A 14,842-nucleotide genomic window follows, 5' to 3' on the forward strand; every position below is an offset into this window, starting at 1 on the left:
AAAGATTGTTGAAAGAAACGTGTCAAGTGACTGATTCCCGACACGTCACCAACAAGGCATCGGGAATACACTTCTGCTGACGTTATCATTACCGACATCTTCGATGCGTCGGCGACAAGGCACCCTTGGCGTCTACAATTTTGATGTCAGCTATGCGTCAGGAATAACTATTCCCGACATTTGTATATCTAATGTCATCCATGCATCGACAATAACCATCCCCTACGTGACGTTTGTACCATATTTCTGATGTATGTACTACGTAGGAAAATATTTTAAATATGTAATTTTTTATTTTTTTCCTGAAATATTTTCCTGTAAGATTTATTTCCTGAAATATTCGCATTCGTTTTCGATTCAATTAAAGAAATTTCAAAATAAATTAGTAAATTACGGAATACAAACACAAATTCAACAGAAAATTAAATGTTCATAATACAAAGAAATTCAAAAAATGTAATAAAGTTCATAATACAAAAAAATATATTCCTCGTTAAAAGAAAAGCACAAATAAAGTCGTACATCTTCTAACGAGCCTCGTATGCAATTCTACACCGCAGGTCTTAGAATGATACAAAAGTAGCTAAGTTTAGTACATATATATATGCATATCATCACTAAATACTGTCATTTCAAGAACTTAAGAATAATGGAAACATATATACGTACCGCACAGCTAGGGATCATATGGTAGTCCTTAATGTGTCTGACTCATGTTTTCTATGAGTTTCCGCATTCGTTCCACTTTTGAAGCTAACGCATCGTGATTTATTGTCGGTTCTTCAATCTGTTGCATAGTTTCATCAAACGCAACTCGTATAATTGGAGCTCTACCATGGACTGCGAACATGAGGTCGTAAAACTGCTCGCATTGGCCATCTTGTAGGCCTTTGGCTTGGATCCCCAACCAAGGCCTTTTAAGTAGCCCGATCATCTACTTAACATTGTCTTGCATATCTCGTCGCCAGAGAGTGGCTGAGTACCCTCTAGGGTAAGCATGATTTAATAATAATTATATGAGGATTTTATTGTTTAAAATATTATTAATTATAGAGCACTTTTCAAATATAGCAAAATGAACCAAATATTTACCAAATATAGCAAATTTTCATATTCTATTGATGATAGACACTGAAAATAGATTTTATTAGTGATATTGATAGACAATATCATTAATAGATACCTAAATTTTACAATCTTTTTAATATCTTTCTCATTTACAATAATTTCTTTTAATTATATTATATTTCGTCAATAAATTTTTGAAATATCTAATTAACTTTTTATCACGATCATTTTCAAATGTAGACTTAATTTTTGTTATTCATTGATTTCGGTTGACTTGGATTAATGTAAAATATTTTAATTTAATTGTTCATCCATTTTTTTTTTAGATTTTGTTTATTTTATTTCATATTCCTCCTTGAAAAGTGATTATTTTGATTTATTTTCTTTCCTATGTAATATATATGTTTATATAATACTAAAAAATACTAAAAAGAATGTAAACATATATTGTTTATTATATAAAAGGATGATATGTTACACAAATTATCTGGTTCATACATTAATCAAAGGTTAAATTACATAAATATAACAAAACTGTAAACTATTTACGGTATTTGTAACAAAACCCATAAGGTTAGCCATTTTTTAAATATTCCTGGTTTGTCTTTCTATCTTTCTATTCTTTCTCGCGATTCGTCTTCCTCGTGTTACTTCGTCTTCCCCTGCGATTTCGTCTTTCTTCTTTTCTCTTTTTCTTTTCTGCGATTTCTTTCCATCATTTTTCTTATTTTTCAATTATTTATTTATGTCGTTTAATCTTTCCATTGTTTTTCTTCCTTTCCTCTTTTCGTTTTTTTTCGATTCAATTTCTTTCCATCGTCTTTCTACTTTGCTGCAATTTCTTTCCATTGTCTTTCTTCTTTTCTTTTTTCTTTTTACGCGTTTACATTTGGTAACCAAATCTAAACGACTGTGTATAAGACTGTGTACAACAAAATAGCAAAATCTAAAAGATCGTCTATAAAGAATCTTGAAAAAAAATCATTTAGATTGGAGCAGCCAAATATAAACGGTCGTGTAAAAAAATAAAAGATTGTGTACAAATAATCTTGAAAAAAATCATTTAGATTGGAGTAGCCAGATGTAAACAATTGTTTAAAAAAGTAACAATCGTGTAAAAAAAAGTAAACGATCGTGTGAATAAATCTAAACGATCGTGTACCAAATTTTAAAAAGAAATCTCATTTAGATTTGGGTGATCGTATAACAAAATTAAACGATGGAATTGAAAAGATAAATTGTAGTCATATCTAAACGATCGCATTGTAGTCATATCTAAACGATCGCGTATAAATCATAATCATATCTAAACGATCGCCTTGTAGCCATATCTAAACAATCGCGTATAAATTATAGTCATATCTAAATGATCGCATATATATTGAACCATATCTAAACGATCGTCTTGTAGCTATATCTAAACGATCACGTATAAATTATAGTCATATCTAAACGATCGCATATATATTAAACCATATCTAAACGACCGCGTATATATTGAACCATATCTAAACGATTGCGTATAAATTGCAAATATATTACGCGCGCGTTACTGACGGCGTGGTTGACGGGGCATTTTTGGTATTTTACACTGTGGACCTCTGGGCTTTTTCAATTTTTTGAATTGTTCTACATAGTATAAATATTTTGCCGTCTTTTTATATTTTTGAAAAAACCACTTAACCAAATATATTTAATTGGTTTATTATTTCTAAAAAAATTCAAATATATATTATATTTGTATATATCAAGTATATCATGTTTTTTCCTCCGAAGTTTTGTGCTTTTCATTCAACAATTTTCAATTTGTTAGAGAAACTTTCCTAGTATAGATTTTGAAAAGAAAAAAAAATCGTTTTGGAAAGTGCATTAACCACGAACACTAATTTGTTGCATGCTTATTTTAGTATTTTATATACATAGAAAGAAAAAGTTTAGACAATCATATAACAAGACATATTTATTTAAGTTTAACCTATTCTTGAAAGAGAGGTCTTATATTCATAGTTGTGAACCAAATATCATTTTGTTCATTTGCACATTAATGTCCTAAATATCTTTTTTTTTTCTACTTTAAATTAAAAATTATGTAACCATTTAAACATAGTTGTATTGAATATTTTACCAAATGATCCCTTGCTTTGATTCAAATCCACCAAATGATCTTTCTTTTACTAGCCACTCAACTAATTAAAGCCTATCATATATTTTATTTCTTAGTGTTCTTTCTTTCCTTCAATGTACTGAATTCCTCTTCTTCTTTTGTGGTGTATGCCATGTGAAAGATTACTTTGGAAAAATATGTATAATATAGAGCAAATGTTAATTAATAAATTTTATTCCAAAGCAAAAGGAAAAAATGTTAAAAAGTATATATATATATATATATATATATATATATATATATATATATAAAGGAAATAGTTGCTGAATAAATAAATGCCTTTAATTGCTGGCTACCATCTTAATTATTTATCCCCAGAATATCGTTTCACTTTAACTTTTCTTTTCTTTTGAAGAGTAAATTAATAATTTAGAAGCGATTATAGATTTCATAAAGAAAATAATAGCTGTTATGGAAAAACAATTATAAACTTAGCGAAAAGCAGAATATGTGTAATATAAATTAGATGTTAATTTGTAGTCATTAATATGTGGTTTAGTTATGAATTTTATATATATTTGCAATTTCTTGATTAATTTGGCACTCGCACATAATACGTCTACACTCACGCACGTAATTTTAGGCTAAATGTTCTTTTACAAAAATTACTTTTTTGCTACGTGATCGTTTAGATTTGATCTTTTAGATTTGGCAGCTAAATTTAAACGTTTTTCTTTTAAGATTATTTGGTACACGATCGTTTAGATTTGGCTTAAATGGTATATATATATACCAAATCTAAATGGTCGTGTTTTGAGCTCCAACGATTTATTTCCAATATTTTTTTCAAAATCTTTTATATTTGGTAGATGATGGAAAGAAAAAAAAATCCGCAGAAGAGAAAGGAAAAAGAAAACGATGAAAAGAAAACGATGAAAAGAAAAGACAAATCTGGAATATTTTTAAAAAATGACCAAGTTTCATAGATTTTTTTATTTTGTTACTCGAGTCGTAAATAAATTGCCAGTTTGTTATATTTATTAAAATTAACCGTTATATATTATAATATAAATTTGTTGATTATACAACACCATAGAGTATAACTATTGGATGAAATTCAAATCTTTTATTTTATAGAAAAATTGAGTTATATTTTGCAGACAATAATTAAGAGTTGTAATATCATAAAGTTAAATTTATTTTGAAAATAATTTAATTGTATGTAATTAAATTTAGATGTAAATACTAAATAGTAATGAATTACATAAATAAAGGATATGATCATATGAAAGAGAGTAATACGCACCCATACTAATTATGAGGCTGAAGTTGAACTATTGATTCAATCTCCCACTCCCATAAATCAATATTAAATAGATATTTTAACATTCAATTAAATTAATATATATCTTAAATTTCAACGGTCTTCCCTTATACAAACAAAAAAATTTAATTTCAAGAACTTAATTGATATGTACAAATTAAACATGCATGCATTAAAATTTTGGAGGCTGAATTTGTAATTTAAGTAAGTATACAATAATCAACTTGTTATGAATAAGATATATTATTATTCGTTAACTATATCTTTAAAAATACATATTTCTAAGGTGTTTTTTAAAAAATATAATAAATCATGTAGAACAATTTTGAAAATGAAAAAAAAAGTCTATAGATTCACGATGAAAATACAAAAAATGTCCCAGTCAATAAGCAATTAATCGGCCACACATGTGTATAATTCTTCTTTTAAATAATCATGATACGCACTCATGTAGGAAATGTTACACGATACTATAGGTAGTATCAACACATTCGTGCAGTTCTTTTTAACGATAGAAAAATGCTTCAAATCTAAACGATCGTGTTGACTATATGGAACGTGATTTTTTGCATCATATCCACACGATCGTGTAGTTTTTTTTTTAAAACGATAGAAAAAGGGCTTCAAATCTAAACGTCGTGTTGACCATGTTAAATGATTGTGTTGACAAGGTAAGTGCGATCATTTAGATCATATCCACATGATCTTGTAGTTATTTTTCACGATGGAAAAAATGTTTCAAATCTAAACAATCATATTAAATAAAATTAGAAGAAAGAAAATCTGAAAGAGGAGCTGAAAAAAATCTAGAAAATAAGATGAAAAAGTTGCAAAAAGAAGAAAAAAGAGAAGTGACGAATTGTTCACAATATCAATTGCAAATCTGAAATTTATGAAATTAGTTTACCGGCTTCTTAGGTTTTTTGATTTAGTTACACGAGCCGTAAATATTTTAGTATTTTGATATATTTATAAAAATTAACCTATTTCTAAACATTTTAAAATTTATCTACTAAAATTCTAAATAACTTAGAGACTTATAAACATAACATAAAGTAGTGTTCAACTCGAGCATCATATGTTATTAAATTTTTTGAATCTCCCAACTTATATAAACATTGTTAAAAAAAAGGTTAATTATCCGATAAATGTGAATTCGAATATATGTCGATCTAGAGATTTCGTTTGGCTTGAACCTGAGTTTAAAGGAACTAAAAAACAATTTTACCATTGAGTTAACTACTATCATTGATATTATTTTAGTTATATATATTATAACAAGTATATAAGTTGAGAGGACTCGAGCACTTTAAGCGTCCTATACTAAATTTGTCGGTACAAGCAATTTAGAAACACAAATATTATTAGATATAAATTAATAATTAAAATGATTGTTTAAGATTTGATAACTAAAATAGAATATTTAAAAGTTGGAAAGGGGTTAAAAAAAAAGTAAATATATGCACAAAAGAAAAACATAAAAATCAAAAAAATAATTAACGTGACAAAAAACACAAAAAATAATTAACGTGAAAAGCTTCGAAATGAACAAAATAAATAAATAGACGATCTATCATGCAAAAATTTGTGGTTGTAACATGCATATATAAATTTAATTACGTAAAAACTTGTTATGATAACGTGAATAAATTTTCTCTCCCGATTCTAATTACAAAAATATACTCGGAAGCATTTTGTATTATTCAAATCATAATGTAATTCTACGTACACCCTGGAATTAGAGCATAAGAAAAGGAATTTGATTAGTCTTAACATACTCAAGCGTCTTAAAGTTTTTATGCAATTGATATAATTTGAAATTAAGGACTGACTCTTTCTTTTATCGTGTTTGAAGTCGATGAGTTTCTTGAACTTTTATATTATAAGCAAGTGCATTTTTAATATTTTACCAAAAGGTTATAAGCGAAACCTGAAAAATAAAATTAAAGAAAAAAACATAATACACAATGACTATTTAAAAATCAACAAATTATTTAAAACTTAAGTTTTTCTACAAAACTAAAATTAGGTATTAAACCTTAAAACTGAGTATTGGGTGTAATCTTAAATATAAAATTCTAACTGTGGATCAATTACAATGTATTTTAATCTCAAACGTAATTTATTTGTTTTTAATCCTTGTTTATTTAGAATTATAAATATATCTATTAATTTTATCGTAATTATTATCATTATCATTATGGTATTGTTCGACTCTAACGGTAGCACAATAACAATGAAAAAGTGTGATAAATTCATGATTTTCATATTTAACAATAACGATAATAATAAAGATATTTAGCCCACATAATTTTAAAATAAAGATATTTGTCTCACATAATTTGAAAGAACAACCAGCTGATACAAACACTCATCAACTTATTAATTAAACTGGATGATTTGATTATAGATTTAGAGGTGAAACATATAATTCATTATAATCAATTGAAACCCATTTTTACTTCATTATTGGTAGATTACGTTTGAGTTGTTGAATCATGCAAAGGTATTATGTGTTGGGCAAGTGGTGGAAAGAAGTATGGATAACATGTAATAAAGGCAAAAAAGAAAAGGCGAACAAATTTAAATTTTATAAAATAATAATAAAATAATTATTAAATTATTAAAAAGTTTAAAAATTGATCGTTTCTATTTCCAAGCAAACCCATTCTTACACTCCTCATTTTATACAAAGAATAAATCTTCTTTTATTTTAAAATTAAAAAGCCATCTCTCATGGAATAAATTATGATTCCAATTGTTTCAATAATTTGAGTATAGTCACTATTTACTAACTCTTGTATACATAGTTAGAATTATCTTTCTATAATTATGTCGTTGGGTCGTTGTCGTTATCGTTAACATTATTCTTAAAGTGATGTTGTGATGTTGTAGTATACATATATCATATAAAAGTTGATGAGAATCTAAATATAGTTTAACCCTTAAAAGCATATATTCTTAATTTAATTTTCTTTTTATCTTTCTACACACGTTAACCTCTTCTTCGTAAAATATAATTCAAAGTATGTGACCTTTATTAATTTTTATAGAATGACAATTTGAGATGAGTACAAAAGATAGCCTATAGAATAGACTAATCTTTTGTCATCTATCTTTTGTCATTAATGTCAGTACTTACGAAATTTTCTTCCACAAATAATTACCAACTGATTTAGAGATTTTCATGAATGTCTATTTGGCAATTACTTTTAAGCCCTCCAAAAACAAATGTCTAATCATTTTCAATTTCACACACGTTGAGTAGTTATCCATTGACAAAGGCATGTTAATTAATCGTGTGTTCAAGTATAATTGGAAATTATTTTTCTAACAAGGTTTTGATGTTGGAGGGGCGAGGAGATAAACAAATGTAGATTTGTTGATATCTCCACACGTACACGTAACCATCTGTCCTGTCGCACATATGAGATAAGGAATATTGAGTCGTTACGTTCTAACTTTACCGTTGAGGCCATTACTGTCCTTATGATCATTGAAGCGTTGTAACATCCTATCACTATATATAGTTCTCTCACTCTTTTAATCTTAATGATAAAAAAAAAAAAAAAAACTCTTCTCTTCAAAAAATATCTCTGTCTAGGCAACTAAGTTTCAAGTGTCATCTCACTTAGGCGTCCAAATTTCCATATGCCAAATTGTTGCTTCTAGTGGCTGCTTCACCGCATCTTGCAGTACTTGAACCAACAATATATATGAACAAACATATATATTGGATAATAATAATACAATATATGTGGGGTACGATTTAGGAACCTCCTCTTCCTCAACTAGAAATCCATTTTATGTTCCCCAATTTGGCTTCGATTATGAATCGACCATAGTGAGAAATTGTCTAGACCAAACTGCTTGGTGTGCTCAATTTTCTAAATAAATGTGTGTGGCACGTGTATGTGGTGTTAGAACTTATGTTCTAGAACTCGTATTTTGTAGTTTAAATTATATTCTAGTCAATAAAGTGGTTATTAAGGATTTATTAGTAAAAATTGAATACTATAATCTTGAATCTAATAAATTTAAGGTTTTGACACTACTACAAATATGGGTTTTAATGACGCAAGTTTTGCGTCATAAAGATTTTCAACGACACAATTTTTGCGTCATTGAATCCACTGTCAAGAAAGGTTATTTAACGACATTTTGAAAAACGTGTCATTAAATATGCTTAGATGACAACAAATTGTGTCATTAATACCTTTACCCTGACGCAATAAATATGTCATCGTTATCTATAACTCGACACCAATTTATTGTCATCAATACCCTTATATTTATGCAAATTATGTGTCACCGTTATTTATACCTTGACACTAATATATTGTCATTAATACTCTTAGATTGACGTTTTAAATGTGTCACCATTATGTATTACTCGACACGAATTTATTGTCATTAATAACCTTATATTGACATTTTAAATATGTCAACGTTATCTATACCTTGACAAAAATATATTGTCATTAATACTATTACATTGACAATTTAAATGTGTCACCGCTATCTATCACTCGACACCAATATATTGTCATTAATACTCTTATAACGACGCGTTAAGTGTGTCACCTTTCAATATAACTTGACACTAATATATTGTCGTTGTAAATATTTTGTTACACAAAATTGTTGTCAAGAAACGTGCTTTAACGACACTGTTTCTTTTTAATAAAGGCTTATATGTCGATACATGTTTGATGCCGTTATTCTTCATTTTCGCAACACATATTTTTCTACCATATATTTCTTCTTTCAAAAAAATTAAATACTAAATTTTAGCATTACCCACATATGTTTGGAAAGATATTTATATTGATAATAAAAAATATAACTTACATTATCGATAATGATTTTACAATAATCCAAAAGATAAATTTACTGTAATATTACATGTATGTGTGACCTAATCTAATCAAACTGACGCATAAATGAGAACTTGATCGATACCATGGTCCATAGATTATTCAACTACCTGCAAATTTGAAGAAAATGAACCTTAGTCAACATTCATTACGAAAAATGCATAAGCATAAGCATAAACATTAATTACATGCCAAACAAAAATCACCTTCTTAATAAGCAGACTAATAAATTTTTCAAAATAAGCGTCTAAAATTTATACAACCAAGATTTTTAATAAAAGACCCATAAGGAATGAAAAAGATTAAAAACAAAACACCAACTACATAAGCATAGGCATAAACATAGTATATAAATGTTGCAAATGTAAGTTTCGATTCAATCTTTACAGACCAAGCAATGTTCTAGTTTGCATCAAATTGAAACTTAGCATAAACTTATCCTTAGCCCCCCTCCTCCAAAGTAAATACAAAACAACATGATTCCTATAACATATGTAACGCCCCGAAGTTCGAGGTAAAATTTTAGCATTTTAAGTGAATTGTTCGGAAATTTGAGTTTTGGTAAAACGATAAAATAATAATATAATATTGATTAGATTATTATTATCGGGAATTATTATTACAATTTTTAATGTTAATATTTTCTTTTTATTTATTTAAAATAAATATTAATATTTTTATTTAATATTATTATAATTAATTAATATTAATATTCTATTATAAATTTATATTAATTTTATTCAATATATATATATATATATATATCATTATTTATTTTTATTATATTTAATATTATTATTATTATTATTATTATTATTTATTTTTATTACATATATTATTATTATTATTATTATTTATATATATATATATATATTTTCAAAAAAAAAAAAGGAGAAACCCTAGCCCTCCCGCGCGCCGTCTCCCCCCCACCCCCCCGATTTTCCTTCTTCTTCTTCTTCTTCTTCGTTCGCAACTTCGTCCGCCGCCAGCTCTTCTTTTTCTTTCTCGTCCGTTCGCGTAGCCGCCTGGCCTCTGTCTCAATCCATTTCCGTCTCTGACTTCATCTCCGTCTCCATCTCTGGTGTTGCCGTCGTCGTCTCCGTCTCCGAAATCGAACAGCCGCCGCGACCCATCCGTTTCGATCTCCTCTCGGGTTCACAACGCCAGCCACCGGCGTGCGCCCTCCGTCAGTCGTTCGCCGCGTGGGAGCAAGGCCGGTCGTCGAACGCCTCCCAGCTGCCGTTCGTCACGGTCGTCGGACGCCGGAGAGCCGTCGTTCGTGTTGCCCGTTTCGCGCTGCAAAACCCGACCCGGTTCCAAGCTGACCCGACCCAAAACCTGCTTCCAGTCCGAGCCACACACGAATCCGGGTGAGCCGAGCCGAGTGAGCCGAGTGAGCCGAGCCGAGTGAGCCGAGCCGCGAGCCGAGTGAGCCGAGCCGCGAGCCGAGTGAGCCGAGCCGCGAGCCGCACTGAGCCGAGCCGCGAGCCGAGTTGAGCCGAGCCACAAGCTGAGCTGTGAGCCGAGGCCAAGCCGAGCCGAGCCGAGCCGAACGCCTTCAAGCCGAGTCGAGCTCCTTGTTTCACCAAGCCACCTAAGCCTTCCTTCCTCCGCTCCGGGTCACGGTGAGTCTTCGGTAAGGATTGTTTTCGATGAATTCCCTAATGTTGCTACATCCGATTAGAGTTTGAATATTGGAATAAGATATGGCCCTACTTTTCTCCCTTGAAGGTAGTACAGAGTTGACGCTTGAGTTCTCGGGTCTCGCGGTAGGCTTGTTTGGAGGTAGTTTTCCTTTCCTCGGGTAAGTCAATGGATGTGCTTCGGACCTTCTAAAACGACTTCTACTAGAGTCATCAACTAAAACCATCGTGTTTTTGTTTAGGTTGATCTGTTGAGCGTGGATTCGATCGAGGGGCATAACCGAGTATCAGGTAAGGGTTTTCCTACTACTGGACCTCATATCGAGGCTGGAAACGTAGTAATCCACAGGGGATTACACGTTAGTGACTGTACTGAATAACTGTATGTGTGTTGACTGTTAAGCACTGTTATTATATTTTGTCTGATGTAAAGGTACTGTGACTGCTAATTGTAGATTGGGATTCTATATTGATGGACCTTGAAGTTACGGTTCAGTATGTAGTAATCATTGGTCTGGATGTTGATCATGGAGTTTGGACGGGGAAGGACAGTGAGTCCGGTTTTGGTTGGTTAGTTGATTGGGTCTAGGGTTTTCCCTAATGGTGTGCGAATTGGTGACGCGTATAGCAACTGAGGGTGTAGTTGTTTAAACCTATACTATCTGACTGACAAAGCCTATGGCGGAACTGTAATATGAATGCCGTTGGGGTGTGACTGTTGTGGACGGTTTAGTATGGACTGAGGGGTAACGGTTAGCTTCATTTATGGGGTAGTGTGCCTTACGGATATGTGCATCCTTCGGGAGTACTAGACTGATATGTGCATCCTTCGGGAGCACTAGACTGATATGTGCATCCTTCGGGAGCACTAGACTGATGTGTGCATCCTTCGGGAGCACTAGACTGATGTGTGCATCCTTCGGGAGCACTAGACTGATGTGTGCATCCTTCGGGAGCACTAGACTGATGTGTGCATCCTTCGGGAGCACTAGACTGATAGGTGCATCCTTCGGGAGCACTAGACTGATATGTGCATCCTTCGGGAGCACTAGACTGATATGTGCGTTCTACGGAACCACTAGACTGTATGTAGGGCACCCCCGAATAGGAAGTTAACTGTTGTCCCCTAACGGGCCCAGTAGTGGGTCCCTTACTGGGTATGTTTATACTCACCCTTTCTCTTCTTAACTTTTCAGGTAAGGGCACGGCTAGGGGCAGACCGACGAGGGGCAGAAAGGATGCGTGAAGGCCATATGGACGTGTCTGGTTTTATTTTCGCTTCCGCTGATGCATTTTGTTAGAATATCTGTTTTGGGGATTTTCTGTTGATAACTTACAAATTTTATTTGAAACCTTTGTGAATTTTGGATTTGATGACTTGAGATTTTATTCAAAACTTTTGCAACTGTGATTTGAAACAGGGCACGATACCGTTTTGTTGTTATATTCCTAACGTTTTAAGAAATCGTAGCTGGTTCATTATAAATTTTGTGTTGTGTGGTCGAGTCGTAGTATTGAGTAATGACCTCAGCTTAGTCCGGAAAGTTGGGTCGTTACAACATATGTCTAAGCGAATTGAACAAAATAGCTTTTCAATGACTACCATAACTGCAGAATAGTCAACAGAACAAAGTGTCAAGTTCCTAAGTATGTGTCAACATGATTCCTAAAACATATGTCGAAGCGGATTGCACAAAATAAATTTTCAATGGCTACCACTGCAGGATAGTCAAAGCAACATTCCAAAGTACATGTTAACATAATTCCTAAAATAAAATAGTTAAGTTACGTTACATAACATAAAGCACGCTTACCTCTTTCTTTTACTAAATCTCCACCCCCCATATCTTGATTACCCTCCATAGAGGCTTCTTCTTTCTTGCAAGTTCAGAAGCTCTAATAATGAATAGTAAACTACGTAAATTATCAATTATTGTTTCATATGCAATATATTAACTCATTATTTGATCCCTAACAGAGTTCATGATAAATTAAGTTAACATCATTCTCAAAGTTGATCCAAGAACAAAAGTTGCAACTAATGTTACGAGAAAACAACAAACAATATAATAAATAATATATAAAATCCAGTTGCAAAATAAGTAAGTTTCAAAATTTTCTTACCATGAGGACTGGAAAATGTTGCTATCAAAGATCTCTTGTAGTTCCTCTTCTATCAAATTCAACCCATAAAATCGAGTAGACAATATATTGATTTAAATAATTCTTGTTTTTTCCTGGGAACCATAGCACAAGAAAACATCATCATTGATATACAACACATGAGCAAATCTTTAATGGCTTAAATTGAGAAGTCCTAGTTTTGTATCTTATCCTTTTATAGTTTTTTAATTTAGTCTATCACTATTTGTAAATGTTAAAATTAGATGATAATGAAACTTACATAGATATTTTGGCAGAAGTTCGAAAAGGCAAAAAAAGTCATCTAAGTGAGAAAAATGAAATCTTTTTACTAATTGAAAAATATAATATACTAGTTGCAAGCCAATAACATTATTCTTTTCCGTCTCAAATTTTTATATCTATATGGCAAAAAACAAATAAATTTTTCATACATTTTGCAATTATAGAAATTGAAAAATAAATAAATAATAATAATAATAATAGCAAAACAATGTGAAATATGACAAATATAGGTTGGGAAATAATTCAGATGGACAAATGATTTGGAAATAATACAGCAAACAATATAGTTGACAAATAATAATGGTTGAGAAATAATATAAAATACAGGTTGAGCAATACTATATTGAAAATAATATACAGATTGAGAATATATATATTGGGAATAATATATTTGAAATAATATAAAATAATATATTGGAAATAATATAAAATAATATATTGGAAATAATATAAAATAATATATTGGAAATAATATAAAATAATATATCTAATATAATATAAAATAATATATCTAATATAATATAAAATAATATATCTAATATAATATAAAATAATATATCTAATATAATATAAAATAATATATCTAATATAATATACAAGTTGATAAATAATACATGTTTGTGAAATAAATATCAAACCTAACAGACTATTTTTTCTTTTACAAGTCTAATCAACAATAAACCAACAAATTAACAACAGTCAAATTAAATCAATTGGGAATATAGAATAAAATGGCCTAAATCTACTTGAAGCAATCATAAATTCAATTGATCTAAATTCAACAAATTAAAAACACATTGAAATTAATTGGCCTACTAAATTTGATGCAACAATAAATTTAATTGACCTAAACAACAATAAATTCAATTGACGTAAATTTGAATTAACAATAAAAGCCACTTTAAAATTAATTAACAAAATTACAACAAAAACAAAATTGAAAATTATAATTGATCACACACTCAAAAGGGAAGGGAAAGGGAGGAAATTAAAAAAAATTATATTTGAAGACTAATTTAACAGAATAATTTTACTTAGCTTTTTTCAACCCTCAAAAGGAAGGGAAAGAGAGGAAATTAAAAAAAAAATTACCTTTGACATAATAGTTTCCGAAGAAGGTGGGAGTGAGAAAAAATTGGGTTAGTTGAGGGAAAATAGGGAGGAGAGTGGAGAACGTGGGAAAATAGGGAGGAGAGTGGAGAACGTGGGAGCCAATTTGACAGAATAGTTTTACTTTGCTTTTTTTTTCAACCCTCAAATAGGAAGGGAAGGAGAGGAAATTAAAAAAAAAAAATCTCTTTGATATAATAGTTTTACTTAGCTTTTTTTTCAACCCTCAAAAGGGAAGGGAAGGAGAGGAAATTAAAAAAAATACCTTTGACATAATAGTTTCTTTAGC

This window comes from Cucumis melo, chromosome 11 (genome assembly GCF_025177605.1).
Source record: "Cucumis melo cultivar AY chromosome 11, USDA_Cmelo_AY_1.0, whole genome shotgun sequence".
Classification (NCBI taxonomy): Eukaryota; Viridiplantae; Streptophyta; class Magnoliopsida; order Cucurbitales; family Cucurbitaceae; genus Cucumis; species Cucumis melo.